Source organism: Bos taurus, chromosome 21 (genome assembly GCF_002263795.3).
Source record: "Bos taurus isolate L1 Dominette 01449 registration number 42190680 breed Hereford chromosome 21, ARS-UCD2.0, whole genome shotgun sequence".
In the NCBI taxonomy this organism is placed as follows: domain Eukaryota; kingdom Metazoa; phylum Chordata; class Mammalia; order Artiodactyla; family Bovidae; genus Bos; species Bos taurus.
Genome location: NC_037348.1, coordinates 7840190 through 7867001, shown reverse-complemented (window position 1 = coordinate 7867001; position 26812 = coordinate 7840190). Strand labels below are relative to the sequence as shown.

General features: G+C 49.3%; 1 protein-coding gene and 1 long non-coding RNA gene across 4 annotated transcripts in view; one reads left to right on the top strand and one right to left on the bottom strand.

The window, feature by feature from the left end:
• IGF1R (insulin like growth factor 1 receptor) overlaps window positions 1–26812 on the bottom strand; it is a 306876-nt gene that overhangs the window by 220167 nt on the left and 59897 nt on the right.
• Window positions 1624–6182, top strand: LOC101907342 (uncharacterized). Of its 2 annotated transcripts, XR_009492087.1 has the most exons (3): window positions 1637–3291; window positions 3465–3722; window positions 3910–6182. It is a non-coding gene; the product is annotated as an uncharacterized lncRNA (long non-coding RNA). The 2 variants fall into 2 exon arrangements; XR_001494523.3 differs by having other exon boundaries at window positions 1624–3291; window positions 3465–6182.

Sequence of the window (26812 nt, the reverse complement as noted above, 5' to 3'; positions counted from 1 at the left end):
TGTTTTAGACTTGGCTCCATGTTGTCCACACCCCAGGTCTGGGCTAATTTGAAACCGGTATTTCACAGGATACGCATGCAGGACTGCTGGACACTCTCTCAGGAAGAAGACCAATCACTGAAGAGGCTGTTTCCTCCCCAGACGAGAGGAGGGTGAACCATTTCAGGACCCAGCCCTGGCAGACTGCTTACAGCCTTAGCTTTCCACGGACAGACTGGTTCTTAAAGCCCTGAATTCCCCACCACACACCAGCTCACCATCTGCCCCTGTCGCTTGACTGCTCAGAGACTACTGTACACTAGGCATCTCAAACTTGGCAAAAATGCTGGAAGTCTGTCATTAACACAAGTGTGTATATATGTATCCATACGAAAAGGAACAGATCACAGAAATTTAGATAAATAAATGTACACAACTGTGTTACTAACCACACAAAAATCCACATGTAGGAAGAGAACTCGATGGACATGAGTTTGACCAAGCTCTGGGAGTCGGTGATGGACAGGGAAGCCTGGCATGCTACAGTCCACAGGGTCGCAGAGAGTCAGACACGACTGAGCGACTGAACTGAACTGACCTGAGGAACAGAACGACAGGGCTATGCCTTTACACCTACTTGCTGAAAGCTTTAGACCAAGACCTGATTTTATTTCTTTATGATGAGCTTTCACAGTTTATCTCCTGGGAAAACCCAACAACTTGGAGAGTTCATCTAGACCAAGAATGACTCTACAGTCACGGGGGCAAGGCAGGACTAGGCCGCAGCAATGGACTGGCGTCACCCAGTGGGCACACGAGCGTGCCTGGCCTCCAGCACAGGATCATGGCACGCCTACAGAACCCTCCGGCGGCCTGGAAAGGACTCGGCCGCTTCTTCTCCACGAGGTGATACTTTTGCTCAGAGTCTGCTCTTTTCCTACATGGCCCTCTGGGTACTTGACAAAGGGCAATGCAGACCCCCTGTTGCTGAAGAAGGAAGTGAGCGAGCCAGGCAGAAAGACTAGATGGCAAATGTCATCTAGAGAGGAAGTCTTCTTTTTCTGCTGGCAAAACAGAATGATTGATTGATTTTCACCTCTGCAATCACATTTATTCCCAAAAGCTTAAATCTAATTATTCTGTAGAATCATTTAATAATTTTTTAAATTTTCATACAATTTAAAGGTTACTTTCCATTTATAATTATTACAAAATATTGGCTATATTCCACCTGTGTTGGATAATAATATAATACATCCTTGTGGCCTATCTTATGCCCGATATTTTGTACCTCCTACCCACCAGTCCCTATATTGATCCTCCTCTCCCACTGGTGACTGCTGGTGTGTTCTCTACATCCATGAGTTTGCTTCTTTCTGTTATAGTCACTAGTTTGTTGCATTTTTCTAGATTTCACATATAAGTGATATTGGGCCTCCCACGTGGCACTAGTGGTAAAGAATCCGTCTGCCAATGCAAGAGACACAAGAGACGTGGGTTTGATCCCTGGGTCGGGAAGATGTCTTTTTCTCTTTTACCAAACCCTGGAAGAAAGTCACTCCCCTATATGGCATCTAAAAGTTTTAGGAAGCCATACAAACAGAAATCAACTCTGAATATTCATTGTAAGGACCACCGCTGAAGCTGAAGCTCCAATACTTTGGCCCCCTGATGCAAAGAGACAACTCACTGGGAAAGACTCTGATGATGGGAGAGATTGAAGACAAAGGGAGAAAGGGGCGACAGACGACGAGATGGTTAGACAGCATCACTGGCCAAATGGACATGAGTTTGAGCAAACTCCAGGAGACAGCAGAGGACAGAGGAGCCTGGCCTGCTACAGTCCATGGGGTCACAAAGATTCCGACATGACTTAGTGACTGAACAACAGCAACATAAACAGAAATGCCAAGGGTTTTTTGCTTTTAGAGTGTAGATTCCTGGGTACTCCCAATGCTCAGGAAAACCTCACTAAAGCCCTAGCAGAAGTCCTACCATGGAGGCAGCTTAATGGAAAGAAAATGCAGGTCACCACCATAGTTTCTGCTAATTACTTACCCAAGAAGGTTATTCTAAAATATGGAGTCTAGAAATGTGAGGTCAGACTGGGAACTACACAGCATAAAGGATTTTTAAAAACAAAAGTTGAAGCAATATTAAATACCATCCTTTGATTACTTCTACCCAGCAAGGAGGTTTTTTGGGCTGTAGATATTCTGAGATGTGCCAACCAGAAAGACTATTCCTGTGGAATATAAACTGGAGGTTTCCCTAGGTAATTAAGTTTCACTCCATCTCTTTAAAGAGCCAGTTCAGGTTCCTAACAGGGAAAGGAGGAGAGGCATTTGAGGGTGCCAAGGAGCAGGAAGGAGAAATTCCTAAATCAACCATTTGTCTAAACGGTGTGAATTCTAGAATGTTTTCACATATGTAGTCCTAATGGAAGCTCCGTGGCACAGATATTTTAGTATCCTCCCCTACCCTGCCTTCCAAACACTACCAACCAAGCTCTGCCCTACAGAGCACAAGCCGCATATTCACTGTAAATAAAACATCTCAAAATAAAACATTTCCCTCTGTTGTCCTTTTCTCCTCGAAAAGAGAACCCTCCCTTCTCTGAGACACATTGATTTCTCCTGCCACACGTACCCAACCACAGAGGCCTTTGCGGCTCTTAGCGTGACTTGGCACCAAGGCTACAGTGAGTGCTGAACCCCAGGTTTTGATGGTTTCTGCTTCAAGACTATATTTTGCTTTGTTTGGGTTCCTTTTTTATTGTTTTTTTCTTTTTTTCCCTTCTCAAAAGCTTCAGATACCTGACCTGTTCAATGCTTTTTTAGCCTTCATTTACTCTTGGCCTCATTTATTATCTTCCTAACCACAGCCCTCACATGCTCTAAAAGAAAAACTGGAAAGAAGAGTTCCAAAAAAACCACAGGCATCCCATGGTGAACTCATCACCTGCACCAGGTATGTAGGTTACGTCAAAGGCTACATCACAAGCCCAGGAATACCAGGAACATGAACACATGTTCAAGCATCAAGATAACTAATCAAAACTGAATAGGACATTGAGTCATAAGGCTTTTACTTTCTGAAGTACATAATGATGCCAAAATATTTCAAGTAGAATGTGACACTGTGTAAGTACGTTCTCTGGGCTTGAGTTCTTAAAAGGGGATGAGGTTGAACCTTGCCCATCATAAACGCAGAGCAGAGGGGACCGGATAAATGCTGGGTGCCGTCACAGGAACCCCGTCCTCTCCTTCAGATCGTTTCCAGTCGAGAAGTCAGAATTTTCTCTAAGCAAAGGTACCTTTTTACAAACTATTTTGCATTTTCATAATGATCTCATATAGGTAATATAGGTTCAAGAGACAAATGTTTAAGAGAGGGTTTGATGAAGCACCAAGCAAATGCCATTTAGTATCAAAAGGCATAATGTCTTATCAATTTATAATTTTGTTTATGATGCATATCCACAGTTATATTGGACTCTGAGCAAGTCCCAAAGTGCCATTTTGAGGAACATGATGGAAAAATAACATGTATGCGTAGGATTCACTAAGGGGGCTGGCTGCTGACAAAAAGGAGAGCTGCAGACTCTCCCACGCTGGGCCTTCACCAGGTCACCCAGATAACGCGCACGCGAGCCTCAGCTGCACAAAGCCAGGAGCGGCCAGGATCAGCCATCACCATTCCCCGGATGCTCTGCATAGCTCCTGAGTCAAGCAGTAATCAAGGTCAGTTCTGTCTAAAGCGCAGAGGACAGCCCTCAGATGGCACACCTTTGGCATAAAAGCAATGAGCGTGTCATTCCCACGCTCAAAGCTAAAACTAACTTTTGTAAAGCAATGTAAACTTAGAATTTTGAGTAGGATGAAAGGTCATCTAGACCTGGTTCTTCTTTAGTTTTGCTTTGTGTTTCAGGATGTAAGAGTACACATCCTGGCACTGGAAGGGTGTGAAGGTTCACGTTCAACCACTTAAGAAGTCTGGGCAAGGACACGCGACAACATTCAGTCTCCCAGAATGTAAACCGGAGTTAATTACGCCCACCTGAACGGCTGGTAGGAGGATCAAGTGAGTACGCCGGGCAAATCCCATAAGGTGGGATTCAAGAGAGTGTTGGACATCATTAGGTATTCAAGTGCAAGTCTGAACTGCCAGTCATTTCAGTCTTTTAGAATCTTAATGGAGAAATTCAGCTGAAGATGAAACTGAGATTCATCCACCTACATCCCGGATAGGAGGAGGGGCTGGGGGTGGACTGCTACTTGGCCTCAGAAAGGACATTATGGCCTAATAATGCACACGTCAGGACCAAGGTTCTGTGGGGTGATTTTCTAGCTCAAACACAGTATCTGGAATGTAAAGGAAATGACCGCACACAACGATCAACAGCCTCTCTGATATTTATCAGGCCTGAGCCCTGTGCCAGGCCCAGGATCCAGCAGCCGCCACCAGCAGGACGTTGGCATGGACAGACAGCATCTGAGACCAGGTCCTGGGGCACCGGCAGCTCGTGCAAGCCTAAGATGAATGGGCCGGGCCAGCCCAGCGGTCCCATGAAAGCACTGCATCAGCGGCCTCTCCCCCGGCCTGACGACCGGAGCACACTGAGGAACGAGCCGGGTCTCACTCGAGGCGAGGGTAGCTGCCGCCTCTGCCGTCGTTTGCTGTCACCGGGCTCCCGGACCAAGCTTAGAAGTGCAGCGAGCGCCTGTCACGGGCTTTCAGTCCAGACACAAGCACGTAAGCAGGCACCCCAACACCCCTGAGTGACGAGGGCGGTCAGGGGAGCCGGGGTCACAGGCATCATCAGCGCACCTGGGGGAGGGGGGTCAGGCCCAGGAGACAGACACCGGTGGCCTGGGCGGCCTGTCAGCGCCACGCAAACAGCACAGACACGCAAGGCTCCAGGCCGTCCCGGAGCCGGAGAGGAGGTCAGAGGAGGCTGCAGAACTGCCCCCGCCCCGTCTGACTCCACCCGACAGGCTCAGACTGCGGACACATAGGTGACAGGAAAAAAACGTGCTTCTAAAACCTGCCTCTCTTCATCCTAGGATCCCGCTGAGGAGGGGCAGGAAGCAAGCAGGCAAAATCTTTTTTTTATTCTTTTAAAAATGACTGGAGAAAAATTCCAATTGAAAACCTTAGCCAAGGACCTTTTGGAATTTATCTGAGAAATCTCCTCCTCGGCTCCTAGCAGGTTTCAGCTCCCATCAGGCCACTCCACCACTCCTCTGGGGCCACAGAGAGACAGGCACGTTCCCCGCAGAGCAAATCCTCACTGAGCTCCTACTCTGAACACGGAAGGACGCCGAGGAACCCAGTGGTCAGCAAAGCGGCACCAGTCAGAACCTTCGACACGCTGCCAGCAGAGCAAGGCACCCACCAATTCCAAGAAGCCGAGAGCACCAAGCAGGCTGCATGCATCCTCACTGCCCGTCACCAAGGCGGGCACCGCAGGGACCATGGGTGGGCACAAGAGGCTGGACCACAGACACCCCTGGAGGGGAGCGCCCCTCCAGAACACCCAGCTCTCTAGAATGCTGCCTCTAGGGGCTGGCTGGTTCCAGAGAAACGACCGACACGTGAAGTGCTCTAAGTCTTGATAATTCAGAGGCTTTTAAAACGGGAAGGCTGTTAGCACTGGGAGGTGAGGCGATCCGTGTTTCTCTCTGAAAACACCCCAACAGTCAGGAAGACATAAAAGGGAAGGAAGCACCTTTCGTCACGTGGTCTGCTATGTCACACACCAGACCGCCCGGTCAACAGAGAGCATCCAGAAGTGCCTGCCCACATCAGACTAAAGAGAAGAAGAAGGGATGAAGCATCTTTCAGCAGCAGCTGTTTATCCAGTGGGCTACAAAAGCAGCCACTGGGTTTTTATTATCCAAGCTTCTAGGACAGTTCGAGTTCAATACACACCATGTTTCATTCACGCTGTTAAATTGATAATATTAACCTTTCTTGCTGAGACGCATTAAAAATTTTGGCTTTTCAGAGCAAATGTAATTAGTTCACATTAGTGACTTCACCAGTGGCAGCGACAGAAGCCAAGGGAACTAACAGGATATGGATTAATGTAATCAAAATATCATCTCCCATCATCTCCCCTCTTGAGACAGCTGGCTGCACTTCCTCTGATGGTTGGGTTTTTTTTCTTTTTAATAAAAACAATAGATCAATGAAACGGATGGATAACTACTTGTGATCCCCCCTCAGGGGAGTACTGTACAGGAAACCACGTTGGTGAGCAAGCCCGAAAGGTTTTAATTTGATGTGCCTGTTCAATGCAACTCTGAGAACACAGCAGTGGCACCAGGCCCTCCTCGGGGCAGAGAGATCTGGGTGGAGCGGGGAGGAGAGGCAGAAGCCAGAGGCTGTCTCTGCTCCACAGTGAGTATCTCTGAAGAAAGAGTATCTCCCTCTCTCAACTCACGGAGAGAAAGAAACCAAAGTCCTGTTTGCCTTTGAAGTATCTCCAACCTGTTCACACGCTGAAATACACTTCTGTCGGCCCCGTGCAGCCCGTTTCCAGCGGGTGGGTGTTGTTTCTTGACCTCCATTCTTGTGATCAGAGCATCCACACTTTCCCCCGGGGGATCACCTTGTCCTCTTCCTCCTCCATGAGGTTCGGGGACCATGCGGCCTGGGCTGGCCCATCGAAGCATCACTTCTCTGGAACACACTGGTGGGAGGGCAGGGCCGGGAGCCTAGCTCAGCCAGCAGAGACATAAGGAGATGAGTCTATGCCCTTAGAACAGACACGTGGGCCCCAACCCCAAAGCTGGGTGGACGCAGGATGAAGGTGCAGACAACCCTCTCCCTACCACACATATCCTAAGGGTGAAGCCAGTGTACAGGCAGGTAAGTCGGCGGGTGAAGGGGGAAGGGAGGTGCCCAGGGGTTCTCCTGAACCCTGATCCATTCTCAGACTTTTTCATTGAGTAAGATGAAAAATGCCTTTTTTTTTTTTTTTTTTGCATTAACCAGTTGAAACGGGTGGGTTTTTCCTTGGAAATGAAACTACATTGTCTGTTTCCATACCACACATTTCCCATGAGGTCAAAGAGCCCTCCCTGAACTGGAAGGACTGGGGAGTGGCTGCAGCAGGAGCCCCTGGAAGGAGAGCCCCCCACCCACCCCAACCTTGGCACCCACAGGGAACAGAGTCACGACCCGGTCGGCACTGCCACAGGGACGTGCCCGCACTGCACAGTCACCAGGAAGCTGAGACGGGAAGACGGAAGGGTGCTACAGATACACGCTTTTAAATGCAGAGGTTGCATGTAGAGTGTAAAGTCCTTTCTCAGGACTGCTTTTCACATTTAGGTTATACGGTTTGTTTTTTTAAGTTTAACTTACAAATTTGTCTTGGTATGGACAGGAAATGCCAAATTCAGAACCACCACCATAAAAACTAAACAATGCAAAACTTGCCCTTAGAAGAAAGGGATCCATGCCTCCCCACCCCCCCACCCGCCACCCACCAAAGTCCTTTAAAATAAATGCACCATAGGAGTTTAGCTCTCGTCCAAACTCAGGGAGGTATTCAAAGGTTACACACAATCAGCCTCCTGGCACGCAAGGGCAGTTAATGTTCAGAATGCTGGTCACCAATTAGTCCAAAACACACACTGATTTATCAAGCTCACACCTCTGTTTAAGTTTTAAGTTGCTCGGGTAGCACTTGACCGATCCTGAAGTGACACAGGTCTGGGGTCAGTTACTTTACTGCAAAGTTAATGCCACCTTTACAAAGCCTCCTTGGATGCAAACTCCATAAGGCATTCTGGGCAGTACTAGGTGAGCCAGAGGACAGAAACATGTGACTTTCTCCCCTTGTGCTTCCACTTCAAGGAAAAAAACATGATGAGAAATATTGAGACTTGATTGAGGTGGACCTACTTTGAAATAAAAAAGGATGCATTTGTGGCCAAGTATTTTCAACATTAAAAAAGGGGGGGGGGTGTGCTGAATAAAAAGTGTCACATTCTATGACTGTAGGTTGTTAACAGGACTAAGAAAAATAGCTAAAGGAAAATACCTGTGATTATGGCCGGCCACGACGCCCAAGTGATCTTCACATTAAGTGATACCCTTATGGAAAATACAAAATCCAAAGAAATGACAGTACAGCAGAAACCTCAGATGGAAACTACACTTCCATCTCAGGACGGCTACATGCTCGGCGGCATCCGAGGGTCCCACGGGGCAGGCTAGTGTTACCTGCTGCTCAGGAAACTAGTCGTGTTTGCAAAGGACATGCAGGGTGTGTAATATCAGCCCCTCATGCTCCTGCCTGACAGCAGATCAAATGCACTGAATTACCTGGACAGCAGGCTTGCGAGAAGGAGAAAGGAAGAGGAGACCACAGGCAAACCAGACAAAACCCTCAGGCCCTGCCTCCCAAAGACTCCCTGGCGGTCACTGTCTGGGGTTCCTCTCCTGGTGATTTCGGAACCAGAAGTGGCTCATGGGCAGCCCTGTGTCACCCCCAGATCTTACTGGGGGTAGTAGAGCAGGGGGTCCCATCTCTTCTCACCTTTATCAGACAGACTCACACTGCTTGTCCTGAGGATTCCTCTCAAGTGGCAGTGCCGGGGGAAAGGCCACAGCAAGGGGAGGCCCAGCTCCCCCAAAAGGTGGGTGGCCTTGGACGCAGCTCCCTTCCTGACCTCCTTAAGCTCCATACAGAGCTTAAGCTAAGCTTTCTCGATGGTTCCTCTGTCCTTCCATTTGAAACCTGACAGGAAGAACCGGGGCCCTGCACAATGGCCTCCTCCCCTGCAATCTCAGAGCTGCCCCTAGACCCAGTCCCCAGGCCAGTGGGGTGGTCCAGCTGCAAAAACAGGGGTCACTGAGATCCCCTGCAGGGAATGTGCCAGGCGCCTGAGTATGTCTAGCCTTCTGTGTATCAGCTGTTCTTTCTTAAACAAACTGTCTAAAAGATGAAGATCTATCTTGAAAAGTGGCCCCAGGACTCTTCTTCCCACTCTGCACACCCTTCCCAAGTCCTGGGATGACTCTCAGAACAGCATCCACGGCTCTCTCTCCCTCCAGACACACTGGTGTTTCCAGAAACCTCCTGGACTGTCCACCTGCTCACACCACAAGCATCCCAAACGTAACAGGCTGAAACTAAACACTCTCCCTCCGTCCTTTGCGCCCTGCAAATCTGTTTTCCTCTGTCCTGGTGGCACCTCAGTGGCACCAGTGATCACGCGGTTTCTCCAGCTGGTCTCTCAGGCTCTTTGCTTTTCTCCTGCTGACCCAGCTCCCTCGTCCTTCACTAGGTCCTGCTAAAACCTTTCTCCAAAAGGTCTCTGGGGCACCCTCACCACCCACCAAGCCCACCAGCTTCTCTCCCTCCCTCCCCCAATGACTGTCAGAGAAACTGCATTGACTACAAATCTGCACTCAGCATTCTCCTGCTCCTCGGCCCCCACCTGTAAAGTCAGCCCAGGCGCCTCACATACAGCTCGACCAAGCAGCCCAGCCTCCCTGCCCTCCTTCTTTGAGGCAACCTGACGCTCCGATTTATTCCTATACTCCTGTATTCGCCTCGCCCCTCAAGCTCTAGTACTTAGCAAACTCTTCTGCCATCTATTGAGGCCCTGACCCCTCCATGCCAACCAGCCCCCTCCCAGGCTCTCGTGACACCTCCTATGCAGCCCTGATAAAATTCACGCCATGCTGCTGTGTAGTTTATGGACACAGCAGTCTCTGCCAGGACAGCAGCTGAGGGCCCTCTTCCGCAGGTCCCCAGAGCCGAGCTCAGCCCCGCAGAGGACAGCAGCCAGCCCATGGGGGCTGCACCTGAGAGCCGCAGGCAAGGACCGTGCCGGTGGAACACACGGAGCAGGCCTAGCGCCCCCCACCTGGCAGAGTGAAGGTGGCCCACCACCTCCTCTACCAGGGCCAGGAACTCCACTCGACACGGAGAATCAGCAGCACGGCTGTGTGTAAACATGCTGTCAGCCGTCGCTGCCAACCACTCTCTCCAGTGGCTTGCCTCATGTCCCAGACCATCAGCAAATCGCTATTTATGAATTCTCCAACCTATATTCCCCTACCTAGAGAAGGGACTAATATAGACTCTCTTAATTATTACCCTGGGGTTCAGGAGAGAAGCGGGCAGGGCAAAGCTGAAAGGGTGCTCTGTGCACAGAGGTGCCCACGGTACATTCCAGGAAACAGGACACGGCTGGTGCCAAGTCCCGAGCCTCTGCGAAGAGGCGCCACGACCTGGTAGGGGCATGGGGTGGGGGGTGAGAGCCCATGCCACAGGGGAAGTCCCAGCCACAGGGGAAGCAGCACGGGACACAGGCAAGCAAGCCCATCCATGGGAGCAGTATCAACAGGGAACCCTCTCTGGTGACAACCCAACTTCTGAAAGACCCACCAAAAGGAAGCAAGGGGCAAATCAACTGAACTCGAAGGAGGGAGAAATCGAACCATTTCTTAAATGCCATTCATTCTAGCAGGTTAATGATTACGTGGATAGATGGCTTCCGTCAAGAAGGGCAGCGAACCATTGAGCCCCTAGTAAGGATTCTGGGTCAACCAGCAGGTTGCTGCAGCTGGCACAGACCACAGTGTTGAGAAAAGGACTCACACAACCCATGACATCTATTTGTACAGCACACAGCCCAGAGTCAGCCACAGCACTTTTAATGGCTTGAGATTCCAGAAGAATTATCACTATGGTAACATTTCAAAATGGCCATCGGAGTTCCCAGGCGCCAGTCCACAGGCTTGGATCGCACAGAGCCTCTCAGAAGAGACCAAGTTATTTTCAAAATTCATCTAATGACTTCACATGCCAGGCAAAGCTTGGTGAGGACTTGGCCAATGGGATTATTTGCAAGTGTGAGTTAATGGAACGCGCACCCCGTGCTCAGTAATTGTCACCCTGAATCAAGCTCCTTCCTAACAAAAAGCCCTCAGTATAAAATAATTCACCGCTGGTTATAATGCTGCAATACATTCTTTGTGTTTTGGGTATGTATTGAAGTAGCATGAGGAAAGACAGGAAGGCATAAAATTTGCCATTACTTCCGTTACTTCAGTAACTGACTTTAAAGTATTTTATAAAATAGGAAGTGATATCAAGTATACGAGATATTCTAAACGTGCTTGTGGGTAGACAACAGAATACACCCTTCCACTGGGAACAAAGCCTCAAATTGCGACAACCCTCCCAACCTCAGCGGCTAGCCCAAGAAAAACGTGACGTTCTTCCCTCCAAATTTCCATATGAAAATGGAAAGCTGAACTCGAAGGCCAATTTCATGGGCACTAGGGTCAGGATTCTCAACTCAGAGACAACTAACTCAAAATCAGAGCTAGAAAAGACCTTAACAATGTGCTTTTCAAACCCTGAGTTGCTGCCACCAGTGACGGGTCTCAAAATCAGTTAAACGCATTTCTCGCCACTGTTAGAATCAAACAAGAAAATATCATGGTACCTCTTAGGAACAATGAGCACTGTTTCAGATAAGAAGTATTTGGGAAACACTTATCTCAGTCAAATCCTTATTTTCTCCTGGGGCTAGAATACAAATCTGTGCCTTACTGCGGGTCTGGTCAAAAGCCCCGCAAAACGCCGATGGGGTACAACAGCTTTGCGTGTTTCTGAGAGAGGCGAGGTGGCCTGCCCAAGATAATGCCTGTGAAGCAGGGATGCATTCAGACAGTAAAATGTGAGGCCTCCTGGTTTTTAAACATTCTTTCCCTCACGTAATCTTGCCTCCTTCATCAACAAAATATTCAACACAAGCATCCAGTAGGAGGCACGGACAAATAACCACATTTGAGAAATTAAAGGAAACACTGACACAAATTCTGTTTTTACCTGTGTTGTTAAGGCCAGACGCCCTTTAACTGGGCCCTTGGGATCCCATAAATTTTTAATTACAAAATTGTGGACCTGCAGAAACAGGGTGTTACAAGTGAGAATTGTTCTTTCCAAGGGTTACGCAGGGAAAACCTTATCCAAGCCTGCCAAAAGTACACGGCATTTTCAAGGCCGTTTACCAAGGAAACACACACACTGTCCCAAGGGCATTCTGAACTGAGGCCTCTGCCAGCGCCTACTGTTTGGGCTCTTATAGAGTTTGAAGGTGAATCCCAGGCTTCTGTTCCCAAGAAAGCCTGGTTCTTGGTGGGAACAGCAAGGAGATCCCCAGCTACTGTCTCCAGGGAGCTAGAGACATCGCTAAATCCTCACAGAGCCTGCTCTCTCAGAAGGACAATCAGACGTGGGGAAAGAAGTCTACCTAAAAAAATAAACACACAAAAAAATAGTTTAATACAAAGAAAATAAAGAAAATAAAAAATGGATGATAACCCTACTGTCTAGCTAATATCTACTGACCTTCAAAAAGAATAAAAGCAATAAATGAGCATGGTCAGAAGACCACAGGGTGCTTTAGCACAAGAGGAGTAGTGGGCGGTCACCCGGCATCTCCAACCTCTTCCCACAGAGAGCAGGTGCTTATCCCTCTCTGGGAGGCTGCTTGTGTTGTTTGTACTTCCTGACTGTACCAGCCTTTACCAGATAAATGCTCTTTTTAAAGGCAGACCTGAAGGATCTGCCTACAGTGGTCTGCACCTTTTTACACTTAATTTATATCAGTATGTGAAGATCTAACGTTAAAAAAAAAAAGCTGTGTCATGAGAATGTCACTATGTATCCAATATCCAGACCACTCAGTATTTGGTGCCTACCTCGAAACCCCCTCCTCCTGACAATGGCTTCGGTTGCACCCTGGGGGTCTGCTAGCGTTCCACTGAGGAGGGGCATCGCGGGCCCTGCTCTCTACCCCCACAGCCCGGGAAGGAAGCCAGCCCGGCTCACAGAAGCCGCAGAAAAGGAAGCTCCTGACTGAGGTGTCAACACCGGCGCTGACAGGGCCAGGGCTCTGGGCTGCACTGCCTGCTCCACCATCTCCCATGAGAAGGGCCTGCAGAACAGACGACCCTGGGGGCTTCCCCGCTGCAGTTAAGGACCCACTGAGAGAGCTGCTGGGGAAAGGACCCGCATCCACGCCCAGGGGTCTCACCTGGAGCTGGCTCGGACGGCAGGGCAGGCTCACCAAGCGGCCTGGGGAGGGCAGGGGGTCCCCCTCGTCTTGTTCTGTTGCCCCACAAACAGGGTCTCGGGGGGGCCCTGGAACGGGAGACCGCCCAGGCCGAAGCCTCGGAGCTGACCTCTGCACCCCCACCACGCCTGGCCTGCTTTTCCCGGACAGACCATCTGATGCAGTGGGGAGGGTTTCTTGCTGGAAACCTTGCTTTTCACTAAAACGCCTATCTTGAATAACCATGGGTGTTTACAGGCCCAGGAATTTGCAGAACAAAAATAGGCATTTAAAAAGTGAGTTTAAAAAGTCACATCCAGGGAGCAGTGCTGGCCAGGCAAAAGGGAGGAGGGGGCTTCCCTTGGCCTCAGCGGGCTGCCTGCAGAGACCTTTTCCGGCCGGTGGCCCAGCAGCGGGCATTCCTTTGGGGTGACAGCAGCCTCCGCAGTCTCCCCATCCTCCCACAGCCTCGGCCCAGTGACTAAGCACACAGGAATCCGCAGTGCCCGGCCCCCCGGACAACGGGAGGATGGCTGGGCAGGGGCAGAGGCCCAGGGCCCCTTCCCCAGAAAGAAAACCTGAGCTCTGCCCCCACCCCGGGGAGTGCAGGAGAGCCAGAGGGTCACAGCCCCCAGCCCGGGGGAGAGCAGGAGGGCCAGAGGGTCGCAGCCCCCAGCCCGGGCAGACGCCTACCTTTGCTGAGGCATCACAGAACAGAGTTTCGGGGTGCACCTTTATCTCTGAGTAAAACTCTGAGCAAATGATGGTGCTTTGCTCCAGGGAAACAGAATTAAACACTGGACAGGCAACAAGTTTGGTCTGCCCAATAAATAAAAAAGACTAAAAAACACAAATGTACGGCCAACTCATCATCCAGGAGACTAATTCACGGTGAAATTGGCAATCCAAGATTTGATTTCAAGAAATCAGTTTCTGACACTTCATATTACTCTCTGTATGACTTTTACTCCTTTCTTTAAGGAATAACAAGTTTCCTTTCTTCCTTTATCACAACTTGCCCTTCATCAGAGCTAGAGCATCCACTTGTTTATTAAAGATATTTTTTTAGGAGATTAAAGAAGGGTTTTAAAAAGAAAACAATTCTCCCAGTTATCAGCCAAACAAGGGTACCTGATCACAGATCAGCATCAAAGTTTTTCTCCCCATGTGAAAATAATTCATCGATGTAAAAATAAATCCTCCCTAAGGGGAGGGGATGGTGGAGGTCAAGTCTGAGACACAAGCATAGTATTTGAAATTCAGAAACAAGTTGTTTCATGATTAAGCATCTGTATTCTGACTGCGCTTACGACACTGTTTCATTTTCACGTTTATCTTTAGTCATACATTTTCTGGTCATGTAAAGAAGGCTGGGAGGGGCAAGGAGGCAGGGGGCCATGCAAACAGAACCCTCACCACTTCACTCCGCGGGTGTGCGCTGAAGCCCCTCGGCTAGAGGAGCACAGCACGACCCTGTCGGTCGTGGAGCCTTGCCTTCTCCAGGGCAAGACAGGCCAGCCAGTCACTGCCGGGTGTGTGTTCCCCGACGGCAAAGGGCGGCTCCCGGGAAAGTGGCATGGTGTGATGGGGAGTCACGAGCTACAGAATCAGACAAAAGCAGGTCTGATTCCGGGTTGGCTGCCTGGTGGCATGAAAACTCACACGTGTTTCATCAGGTCTCCCTGCCTCAGTTTCCTCACCTACAGAAAAGGTGGGGTGGGGGGAGGGCGGAACATCTGCAAACACCCTGCAGGCTGTGACAAAGCCTGAAGCAGACTGCTGGAGGGTGGCTGGCGCGTACCAGTTACTCCATGAGCGCCAGCTGCGATCATTAACTCAGTCCTTCCTCGGTGCCACAGGGATCCAGAGGGGTAGGGTGCGGTTCACCCGCACGGAGATAGAGTTCTCACACAGACGATCTCCCCTCCAAGCTGATCCCCCACCTGCCAGGGTCCACGCACCAGGGTTAGATCAGCAGGCTCCCTGGAGGCCCAGCTCTTTTGGGACTTGCAGAAGCCCGGTGGGGTTCTACTCTGCAGAGCCTCCAAATGTAGGGGGATCTTCTAACAGGTCTGAGGAGCTCTAACCAAAGTAGCAAAAATTGCTCTTTTGTCAATATTGTTAGATGCCTGGGATTTAGATGTGGATTTTTTTTTCCTATTCACAAAACACTGAATCCCGTAAAGAGACCGAACAAGGAGACAGAGATCCAGGCCTCATAAGATGCTGCAGCTCTGTTTCTGCCACCAGGCAAATACCTTTTTCTTAGCATTCACAGCGCACCGCAGGGGCCGAGTGCACGCGCCCAGCCTCGCGTCAGGCCCAGAGACCTCCGGGGTAGACAGCGGAGAGGGGCAGATTGCGCAGCAGAAGGCGGCCGTGCCCGGCCTGAGACGGCCGCCGGGGGCGCCCCGGGTTCTAACACAGCTCGACCCACAGAGTGGCGGGGCTGGCCCTGGCTCAACCTTCCAGACCTTTTCCAAGTCGAAGCTTCCCACTGATTTGCTGTGACTTCTCAGGAGGATTAGGCAGGGCATGTGAAGCTGGTTCCTAGAAAGTGTTCACGGAACACAAAGTTCTAACTCCACTTGCACATATTCCATGGCCAGTGGCTTCTGTTTTGTTCTAACGGCACCACACCCTCGATACCTGAATCCACGGATACCCCGGCAGGGCTGAAGGGTCCCCAGGGGGAGACCAGGGCTGTCAGCCCCTGCTTCTCCACCGCGGGACACCCCGTCTTCCCCCTTCCTGACCCAGAGCGTGTCCTACGAGGGCAAGCGCCTCCGGAGCCGCCAGTCTCTGTGCTCCAAGACAGCCCCTCTCGGCCAGAGGCCTGGCGCACTCCAGATGCAAGGAGACAGCCCAAGGGTGCGTCTACTACAGGTCTCAGCACCATGGGAAAGGGAAGCTGGGGGCCCAGGAGCGGTCACCGTGATGGCTGGAGCCACGAGTGAGAAGTGGCAGGCACACACCAAGGTCCTTGGAGGGGCGCCTTCTGAACCAAGGCAGGGTCAGACCTCACGATCCGCAGACCGGCAGCTCCCTGAGCCAGCTCCCTCAGCCTACACTGGCAGTGCCCGCTTCAGAACTGTCCCAGCACCCAGCGGACAGCACTCAATGCACCGGCCCGGCTGGGGAGACGGCCTCTTCCACCCAGGCTGCTCTCATTCCTGGGGCTCGCACCAAACACTCCCTTACCAGGGAAATCCAGAAAGTTGAACCCCCTCAAAAGTCAATCTTGCAAATTCATAGGCTTCTGGTTCATAAGTGACACAGAATAGCGTGGGGTGTGCTGGAGGGCAACACGCAGTATGGACAGCTCACTGCTACCTGCTGTGCAGTCCACTATTTCAAAGGCTGACTCACTCAGTGTCTACTAGTCCACTAGTTCAAAGGTTAACTCACTCATTACCTACTAGTCTACTAGTTCAAAGGTTAACTCACTCAGTACCTACTAGTCCACTAGTTCAAAGGCTGACTCACTCAGTGTCTACTAGTCTACTAGTTCAAAAGTTAACTCAGTATCTACTAGTCCACTAGTTCAAAGGTTAACTCACTCATTACCTACTAGTCTACTAGTTCAAAGGTTAACTCACTCAGTACCTACTAGTCCACTAGTTCAAAGGCTGACTCACTCAGTGTCTACTAGTCTACTAGTTCAAAAGTTAACTCAGTATCTACTAGTCCACTAGTTCAAAGGTTAACTCACTCAGTATCTACTAGTCCACTAGTTCAAAGGTTAACTCACTCATTACCTACTAGTCTACTAGTTCAAAGGTTGACTCACTCAGTACCTACTAGTCCACTAGTTCAAAGGCTGACTCACTCAGTGTCTACTAGTCCACTAGTTCAAAGGTTAACTCACTCATTACCTACTAGTCTACTAGTTCAAAGGTTAACTCACTCAGTACCTACTAGTCCACTAGTTCAAAGGCTGACTCACTCAGTGTCTACTAGTCTACTAGTTCAAAAGTTAACTCAGTATCTACTAGTCCACTAGTTCAAAGGTTAACTCACTCATTACCTACTAGTCCACTAGTTCAAAGGTTAACTCACTCATTACCTACTAGTCTACTAGTTCAAAGGCTGACTCACTCAGTACCTACTAGTCCACTAGTTCAAAGGCTGACTCACTCAGTGTCTACTAGTCTACTAGTTCAAAAGTTAACTCAGTATCTACTAGTCCACTAGTTCAAAGGTTAACTCACTCAGTATCTACTAGTCCACTAGTTCAAAGGTTAACTCACTCATTACCTACTAGTCTACTAGTTCAAAGGTTAACTCACTCAGTACCTACTAGTCCACTAGTTCAAAGGCTGACTCACTCAGTGTCTACTAGTCTACTAGTTCAAAAGTTAACTCAGTATCTACTAGTCCACTAGTTCAAAGGTTAACTCACTCATTACCTAGTAGTCTACTAGTTCAAAGGCTGACTCACTCAGTACCTACTAGTCCACTAGTTCAAAGGCTGACTCACTCAGTGTCTACTAGTCTACTAGTTCAAAGGCTGACTCACTCAGTGTCTACTAGTCTACTAGTTCAAAAGTTAACTCAGTATCTACTAGTCCACTAGTTCAAAGGTTAACTCACTCAGTATCTACTAGTCCACTAGTTCAAAGGTTAACTCACTCATTACCTACTAGTCTACTAGTTCAAAGGTTAACTCACTCAGTACCTACTAGTCCACTAGTTCAAAGGCTGACTCACTCAGTGTCTACTAGTCTACTAGTTCAAAAGTTAACTCAGTATCTACTAGTCCACTAGTTCAAAGGTTAACTCACTCATTACCTAGTAGTCTACTAGTTCAAAGGCTGACTCACTCAGTACCTACTAGTCCACTAGTTCAAAGGCTGACTCACTCAGTGTCTACTAGTCTACTAGTTCAAAGGCTGACTCACTCAGTGTCTACTAGTCTACTAGTTCAAAAGTTAACTCAGTATCTACTAGTCCACTAGTTCAAAGGTTAACTCACTCAGTATCTACTAGTCCACTAGTTCAAAGGTTAACTCACTCATTACCTACTAGTCTACTAGTTCAAAGGTTAACTCACTCAGTACCTACTAGTCCACTAGTTCAAAGGCTGACTCACTCAGTGTCTACTAGTCTACTAGTTCAAAAGTTAACTCAGTATCTACTAGTCTACTAGTTCAAAAGTTAACTCTACTAGTTCAAAAGTTACTAGATCAGAAGTTAACTCATTTAATATCACCTTAAACAACAAAACAAAACCCTAGGAGAAATACAAATTTGTTTAATTCTTTCCATTTTCTCAAAATCTTCACCACTGATCCAATTAACTGTGGATGGACCTAAACGGTTCCTACACTTTTCCAACCTGCTAGCTAAATGTGATCTCATTACCATGATAAAAATTCTGGGAAACCTTGGTCTTCTGAGCATACAACACAGGATGAGAGAATCAAATCCATTCAGTTTCAATCTATTGCTCCACTTAATAAACAAAAAATGTTAACAATGTGCATTTTGAAAGGAAATTTAAGTGGTTTCATAATGGAGATACTGTGAGTTTTCCCACGACGTTAAATGAAGGCTTATGACAAGAGTTTAATGAGCTGTTATCCAATATCTTCCAAGCCTGGGGATTTCAGCTTCTTCCCCTCTGGAACAGAGGCTGCTCAGAAAGCATGATCCGTACTAAATGGAACTGCCCTCCTCAAACGTCTTCACTTTTATAGTCTGTAATCCAAGTCACTCTACTAGCAGGCAGAAAAATCCCAGTCAGCTTCAAAACTCCCTCATCTTTCTATTACTTCAAATGACAACCCGTTCCCAGTACTTCATCTTTGCAGTAAGTACCGGGAGCTGAAAAGATGAAATCAATTTCACATTTCTTTCTGCCAGTTTACATGACTTATTTGTTTCAGCAGATCCTCTTTGCCACAGATCCTCACTTTGCCCATTCATGTCTGCATACTTAACATAGATTTAATATTTCTCTAGGCCGAAGATCGTACGCTGAGTTTTTCTCTAACTGGGAGACAGACAGGAAGAGAGGGAGGGGGCTGTCTGGGATCCCTTTGTTGCCACAAAGAACAGTTCACAGCAAAACAAGTAACACAAAATTTAAATCGGCAGCCCTACACATCAGATCCAAAGAGGGGGAAAAAAGGAAGAACTGAGATGTCCTGAGCCTGTTCTGGTTCCAGACACGGTCAGACACTTCACTGATCTTATGTAATAAAACTTGCTTGGTGGTCCTGGTGCAACAGGGAATCTAATCCAGACATGGGTCACAAATCCGCACATCATAAACTCATGACGTGAGTAATGAACCCAAAGTCTGCCACGCAGTAACCAACCAGAGTCCTCCTAGGCAAACACTGCACCTTCTGGTGGACATGTCCTGGAATCAACTTGGAATCCCCCCTCCCAGCCCAGTGGGACACCAGAGTGCTGAGTCCTAGCTCCTGCTGTTCCCGCTGCACACCCAGCCTTGTCCCCCAGGTCTGATGACCTGGGAAGTGCTAAGCCCTCAAGGAGGATTTTTTTAAAAATCAGATATAAAGTGGAAACCACCAACTTCCCATCATCACCCCTGCCTTAACCATTGGTCAGCAAAGGCACCACCTTCTGGGATAAAGTTCAATAGGTCTCTTCTAAAAAAAAAAAAATAGGTCTCTTCTTCCAAGAACCACGCTGTGGGCAGTAATTCCACGCAAACGATATCTCAGCTGAACAGGCTTCGGGCGGGACCGCCGGCGGGTACCTCAACCACCACGCAGACTTCTGCTTTTGTGAAATGATACCCTCCACATTCCATACGACTCGCAAAGTTCTGAAATGCAAGCTAGTCACGGGTTGAGGGCCGTGTATACAGTGCTAGGCAAACAGGACCGAGCACGCAAGCACGTGCTACGAGAAAGGCCTCTATCTCACTTGAGGCAAATGCGCTTTCCATGCAAAGCTCCAAATTCGGAACTCTACCCGCTCTGAGCTCTTAGTGCTGGCTGCCTCGCCTCCTCTTCAGGCAAAAATCGTGGAGTATCTCGTCACATGGCATAAGCTGTGTGTGTGTCTCTCTGGAATGTCCTGTGATTTTATCTTATCTCAAGATAAAATACGAAGTGTCTGTCCTCTCATATTGCCTGGCATGGGACCTGCACACAACAGGATGACTGATGGAAACTGTGGGAACCTTGGCCAGGTGCACGGACACATCAGGACCGAAATCAGATGTTTCTTATAATTCACACCTTTTGGCCATTCTCCCTTACCACAGGAATGAGATACACGGAATACAATCTCTTCCACCTCATTAAATGAGACTGGATTTATGCTAATGAGAATGGTAAGGAGGAGAAACAGACTCAGCAGAGGTTAAGAATCCCCGAAATCTTGTGTGTGCACATCCTCTCACACCCCTACACTCACTCAGTTGTTCTTGAACTCTACTGATATTTAGTTTATTCACTCCAACTAGACGATCAGGCATCCAGTCCCATCACTTCATGGCAAATAGATGGGGAAACACTGGAAACAGTGACAGACTTTATTTTCTTGGGCTCCAAAATCACTGCAGATGGTATCTGCAGCCATGAAATTAAAAGACACTTGCTCCTTGAAAGAAAAGCTATGAAAAACCTAGATGGCATATTAAAAAGCAGAGACATTACTTTGTCAACAAAGGTCCATTTAGTTAAAGCTATGGTTTTTCCAGTGGTCATGTATGGATGTCAAAGTTGAACCATAAAGAAACCTGAGTGCCGAAGAATTGATGCTTTTGAACTGTGGTGTTGGAGAAGACTCTTGAAAGAGTCCCTTGGACTGCAAGGAGATCCAACCAGTCCATCCTAGAGGAAATCAGTCCTGAATATTCATTAGAAGGACTGATGCTGAAGCTGAAATTCCAATACTATGGTCACCTGATGTGAAGAACTGACTCATTGGAAAAGACCCTGATGCTGGGAAAGACTGAGGGCAGTAGGAGAAGGGGACGACAGAGGATGAGACTGTTGGATGGCATCACCAACTTGATGGCCATGAGTCTGAACAAGCTCCGGGAGTTCACGATGGACAGGGAAGCCTGGTGTGCTGCAGTCCTTGGGGTCACAAAGAGTAGGACACGACTGAGCAACTGAACTGAAAACCATATGTGTCATCTAAAAACATGTTATAAATCCCATTTTATATTAATAAAATTCCTATACCTATCAAGACTGGGCCTAGCACCAAGGCTGGCATTCAGGACCCCAAACTCTGACTGGGCTCACTCACCCCGACATGACACCAAGAGTGAGGACCCCTTAGTTTGCAGGTCCCGGGCACCTCCACTTCTCATGGCCAGTTCCCCCAGTCTTCATGAGAACCCACCCACTCAGATGCAGAAGCTCTGCAGGGGCAGGTCCACCAGGGAGACAGATTTCTGCAGAACATGTCCTCCTTGCCTTCCTCCAACCCTAGCTGTGAAGCTGGAGAACCAAGATTTATAAACAGAGAACAAGCTGGAACCCACAGTGGCTCATCATTGACCCAGAGAAAGAGACAAGTGTTGAGTGCACAGGGCCTTCTGAAACCACCGACAGAGCTCTGAGAGGCATCGTCACCGAGCAGGAACAGGGCAAAGACCCCACACTCGCACGTGGGCCTTGCAGGCCTGTGAGCCTCCCATGAGGGAGACTCAGGGAGGTGTCCTGGAAGAGCAGACTTGAGTCAAGCCATAATGACCCCATGGACGACGGTTAAGGATCCATCACGAAGAGCATGGCCACAGCAAAGTCTGCCTAGCCGGAACTCACTGTGCACAGGCCCCACAGCCAGGCTGCTAGGACCAGCACGCAGCGCAGAACACATCCCACTCCCAGGCTACTCAGCAAGTGCTGCACTTCCACCCTGATCATTCAGAAGTGCTTCTGAGCCCACGGCACCTTGTCAGGATCACGGGAGACGTCAGCCACTGGCCACAAGAGCCAGAAATGCTCACGGGCCCATCAGCTTGCTTTGGCTCCGAGTGAAGGAGAGCTTACTTGAGTTGAAAAGAATGATTTAAATGAACTTAAATTCGTGCAACATAACCGCATTAGATAGGGGTTTCTAAAAGTACTTGTGAATAATTAACTTTGGTTACAGCAAAAGCCAGACCAGAAAAAGTCATGTCAAAGACACAAGACCAACATAAATTCTACTCAATTTCCTACTCTCAATGCCTGTCTAACCGCTTTTCTTGCCTTCCACCCTTTCACTGAGATGGTTCGTTGGCCTGTGCTCTATCTGCTGCCCCCTCCATGAGCTCGTCAGAGCCAGCTGATTGCAGCCCACCCTCCAAGGCCCGCTTCGGGAGCCTGTCCTGAAGGAAGGGTAGGGCCCATCCCAAAAAAGAAGGCAATCACTTCACGCCACGGTGAGCTTGGAACATGTTATCTCGTGCTCTAGCAGTGCTTCCTCAAGTCCAGGGCCAGCAGCACCATCCCAGGTCCCCAACACCTTCCAGTACAGCAGGGAAACAGAGCTGGACTCGCTCAGTTTAAGAGATGAGGAAACCGGGGAGCAGGCAGGGCAAGGGCTGGCACTGGGCTGCTCAGCTAAGCAGCAGCAGTGGCGTCTGGCCAATGTTTTTTGTGGTAAACAGGGATGCTTATGTGTTCACAGTCTCCATGCAAATTCCATCAGCTTATGAGGCAGGGGGGCCCCCTACTCCTTCCTGTCTTTTGACCACCCACCACCTGCCTCTCCAGCCTGGCTTCAGAGATGAGAAGATGCTGACAAGAGGTTTGCTTTTATTTTGCTAATTGGAAGAGTTTAAGACTGAAGGTTGAAGAGCTGGCATATGAAAGTCCAAGCTTCACACTTAAAAAAAAAAAAAAAATGGGCACCAGGCTTATCGCAAAGAGAATCTGCACTGGCTCACGATACACCAATCACCCAAACCAGTCACCTTTCATTTGCTTGCAGAAGGGGTGGTCTGAATACCATCCCCATCACCATCTAATCCCCCTTACACATCTTCAGGGGCTCCTCTCTAACCGCGGAGGCTCTCCATGAACTAGAACAGTGCCCAGCAAGACAGAGTTGCATTTACCCAAACAGGCTAAACCTTCCCATGAGACCAAGTCAAGTTGGGCGTCTGAAGTCCCCAACTTCACAGCATGAGCATGAAGTTCACCGAATCCGTGACTGCAGCCTCACCACTCCCTGTGCCTGATAGCAGGCAGGAGGCACAGCGGGCCCAGAGAGCTGTCGTCTCTAAAATGGAACATCACACTAATCCTGCAAAACAAATTTATCTTACAATGACAGTCTGTTAAGTTGGCTGTGGCTGTTTTATCAATCGCCTCTCAATAAAATTCTGCTTGATGGAAGCAGACCCAAAAGTTCACCACTCCCTCCCACCTCACCTAGGCGTCCATCTTGGGCATGCAGTGACTTTTCCCAAGAATATTTTTCTTAGCAAACAAGAAATATTTGTGGATCTAAAGAAGCATTCTTCTGAAAAAAATGATACATTCTCAGAATTCTATTCATAAGCAATGATGGTATCAAGATCCTGAGAGTCTCAACTCCCACATTGGATGTGAAAGGACAGTCAGGATGAGGGGGTGGCCGAGGGGCTGGGGGAGGGGACCCGGTGATCTCAGAGGATGACACCCCGTCACCTAAACTGTACCCCCAGACGGTGCACCCAGACCACTCATGAAGTTACTTCCAAGAGGGAGCCCAAGACACCCCATCCTGCACCCGGGCTGCTCCATCTTCTCTCATGAATGGAGGAGAACTCGAGGGCCGTTTCCCACAGCCCTGCTTAAAAACCTGTTCCAGAGCTTCTCTGACACAGTTACGCAAATGCTTCTAAAAGAGTACCGGTGTATTACAAAATAATCCCATCACTTCTAGTCCACAGAAGAAGAGAACAAAAATACATCCTATAACCTGAGGAGCAGTCTAAGATCTGAATAATATCATCAACTTAGCCAGGCACAAGGAGCCATTCAGAAGCCAAGAAGTCAGGACAGAAACATCACACTGGGAACCTCAGGAACAAAGCTCTCTGCCTTTTCTGGACTCAGGGAACGTGACCAGTTTCCATTTGTCTCCCTATTACCACCCAATACCTTCTGGGGTTAAAAAAAAGTCTTAATTTGAACACTGTGGCTGTCCAGGAAGTGCTTCTAATAATAGCAACCTTCATCTTGCTTTCTTTTTGTATCCCAGGCTCTATGCTTCCCAATTTTTTTTTTTTTTTTGCCCCTTTTTACTACTAAGCCCAACTACCCGGTCTCAGGAGCTGCTAAAAACCATCCAAGCCCTTTTCATCTATCCAGAAATCCAGAATGGCAGCCTGGGTTCACAGATCTGCTGCCAAGGGCAGACGGAAGCCCCTTTGCAGGTGGGCCCCGCTTCCCGGGGCTCCAGGGCAAGACGGCTCAGGGCCCGGGGCCACACGGCCTCGCTGCACCGGCCCCCAAACCTCGGCCCTCCCCCAGCCCCTTCATTAGGACTCGCAAAAACAAGCAGGAGACAGCTCCGCAAGGGTCGCTCCATCTGCACAGCCTCAACGCGGAGTCCCCACACACACTGCCTCTGTTCCCATCCCACGTGGGTGCCGTGGAAAATGGCACAAAGAGAGGAAAGAGGGCCGGGTGGCTGCTTGTGACCAAGGCCAAGAAACAAAAAGCGACTTCTGTTCAATAATGAGCTGAAATAGAAGCCAGGCTTCCGGGAGAGGGCCTGCATTCCTGCACAGCATTTTCCCACCCACCTGATCCCCTCGAACGGAAGGAAGACCTCAGGGAGGACAGAGGGAGCCAGTGTGTGTTTCCTGCACGGGGGGCAGGGGGTGAGAGGAGAGAAAGGAAACAAAACAGCCAAAGCAGGCGAAGGGACTGGGTGGGAGAACACAGGGGCATGCACACACACGCGTGCGCACGCACACACAGCAAGTACTACCCAAAGAAGGGCATGAACAGGCACACACTCTGCAGGGGGCGCACGGCGAGCTACCTTGGCTCTGCGGGACCTGAAGCTGTCACAGACAAAAGTGTCCACCCTCGTTATCTTTAGCCCAATTTGGCCCACTCGAAGCAATTGGCTGCTCTCTGAGGAAAACACGTTTTTAAAGAAGATAATATTTAAGGTTAGTATCAAACAAGAATCTTGTTGATGTTCTTAATTCTTCCCAACACCCAGCCTGCAAGCGCAGTAAGTTCACAGGGTTTGATAACCAAATAAATACAGTTCACCTTTAACTGCAGAGGCCCCTACTCGCCTCCCCATGCGGACATCTGTCCTCACTGAAGGTTCTCTCAAGATACAGCTCATCTGGACACACAGGAATTTGAACAATTTGGATTAAATTAGCGAGACCCACTCCTACACTGTGCCATGCTATTTACGATCATTGAATTCTTGCAATTTAGAAAAAGTAACGCAGAAACATCATAGAAGACACGGCAATAAACATACACAGTCAGAACGCTCAGAATTTTAAATGCTCTCAGAATGCAGCTCTTAGGCATTTCGTTTTTAGTTTTTAAAAAGACCAGCAGCTGCTACTGTTTGCTAAGAACCTACTGTGTGCTGGGCACTGTCTGGCGCTTTCCAAACGCGGACCTGCCCAGCCCTGCTTCAGACGGGAGACGGGGCCTGGCAGCCGCGCCTCGGCACCTGGGGGCATAGAGCAGGGCAGCAGAGCCCTCTCAACCCACAGGCTGCTCTCAAACCTCCGCCACACGACGCCTTTGCCCATGCTGGAAGGAGGCTTATTTTCCTGAGCCCCATTTTGTACAAAATTGCATATTCTTGCAAATATCAACCTTAAATGCCACGATGGTCCACAGGGGAAAGCCTCACTGTCCAGGTGCAGGGCCGCCTAAACATGCCCAAAGACCAGTGAGGTAGAGGGTGGCAGGCACACTGTGCTTAGCTGCTGCCTCCACGATGCTGCCAGGGACAAATAAACACGCTAGGAAATCAGGAGTGAGGCCTGGCCACTCACGGCACCCTGAGAACGGCAGAAGAGCCACCACGCTGGCCCTGGAGGAGCACCGTCTCCCCTGGATGGTCACCCTACCCTGTGCATGCAGGCCCCAGGAGCCCCATCCCTCCCTGACCTGAGATGCCAGCTGTCTCCCCTGAGATCTGAGAAGGCTCCCCCCTCACGTCCCCCTGCAGGCCAGGGAGCTGCTCCTCCAGGGACTGAGAAGACAGGCCGTCGGCCCACACAAAACCCAGCCCTCCTGACAATGTCCAGCACAGGCTGTGTTAGCCAGCGGCAGAACCCAGAATGGTCTAGATTTTGGATTTCCACCGGGGATTCCCTTCTTCCCCGTATAAGACCTCTGTGTGTGTGTGCTAAGTCGCTTCAGTCGTGTCCAACACTTTGTGACCCCTATGGACTGTAGCCCACCAGACTCCTCTGTCCATGGGATTCTCCAGGCAAAAACACTGGACTGGGTTGCCGTTCCCTCCTTCACGGGATTTTCCGACCCAGGGATCAAACCCATGTCTCCTGCTTCGATCGGCAAGTGGACTCTTTACCACTGCTGCTGCTGCTGCTGCTAAGCCACTTCAGTCGTGTCCAACTCTGTGCGACCCCATAGACGGCAGCCCACCAGGCTCCCCCGTCCCTGGGATTGTCCAGGCAAGAACACTGGAGTGGGTTGCCATTTCCTTCTCCAATGCATGAAAGTGAAAAGTGAAAGTGAAGTCGCTCAGTCATGTCCGACTCTTAGCGACCCCATGGACTGCAGCCTACCAGGCTCCTCCATCCATGGGATTTTCCA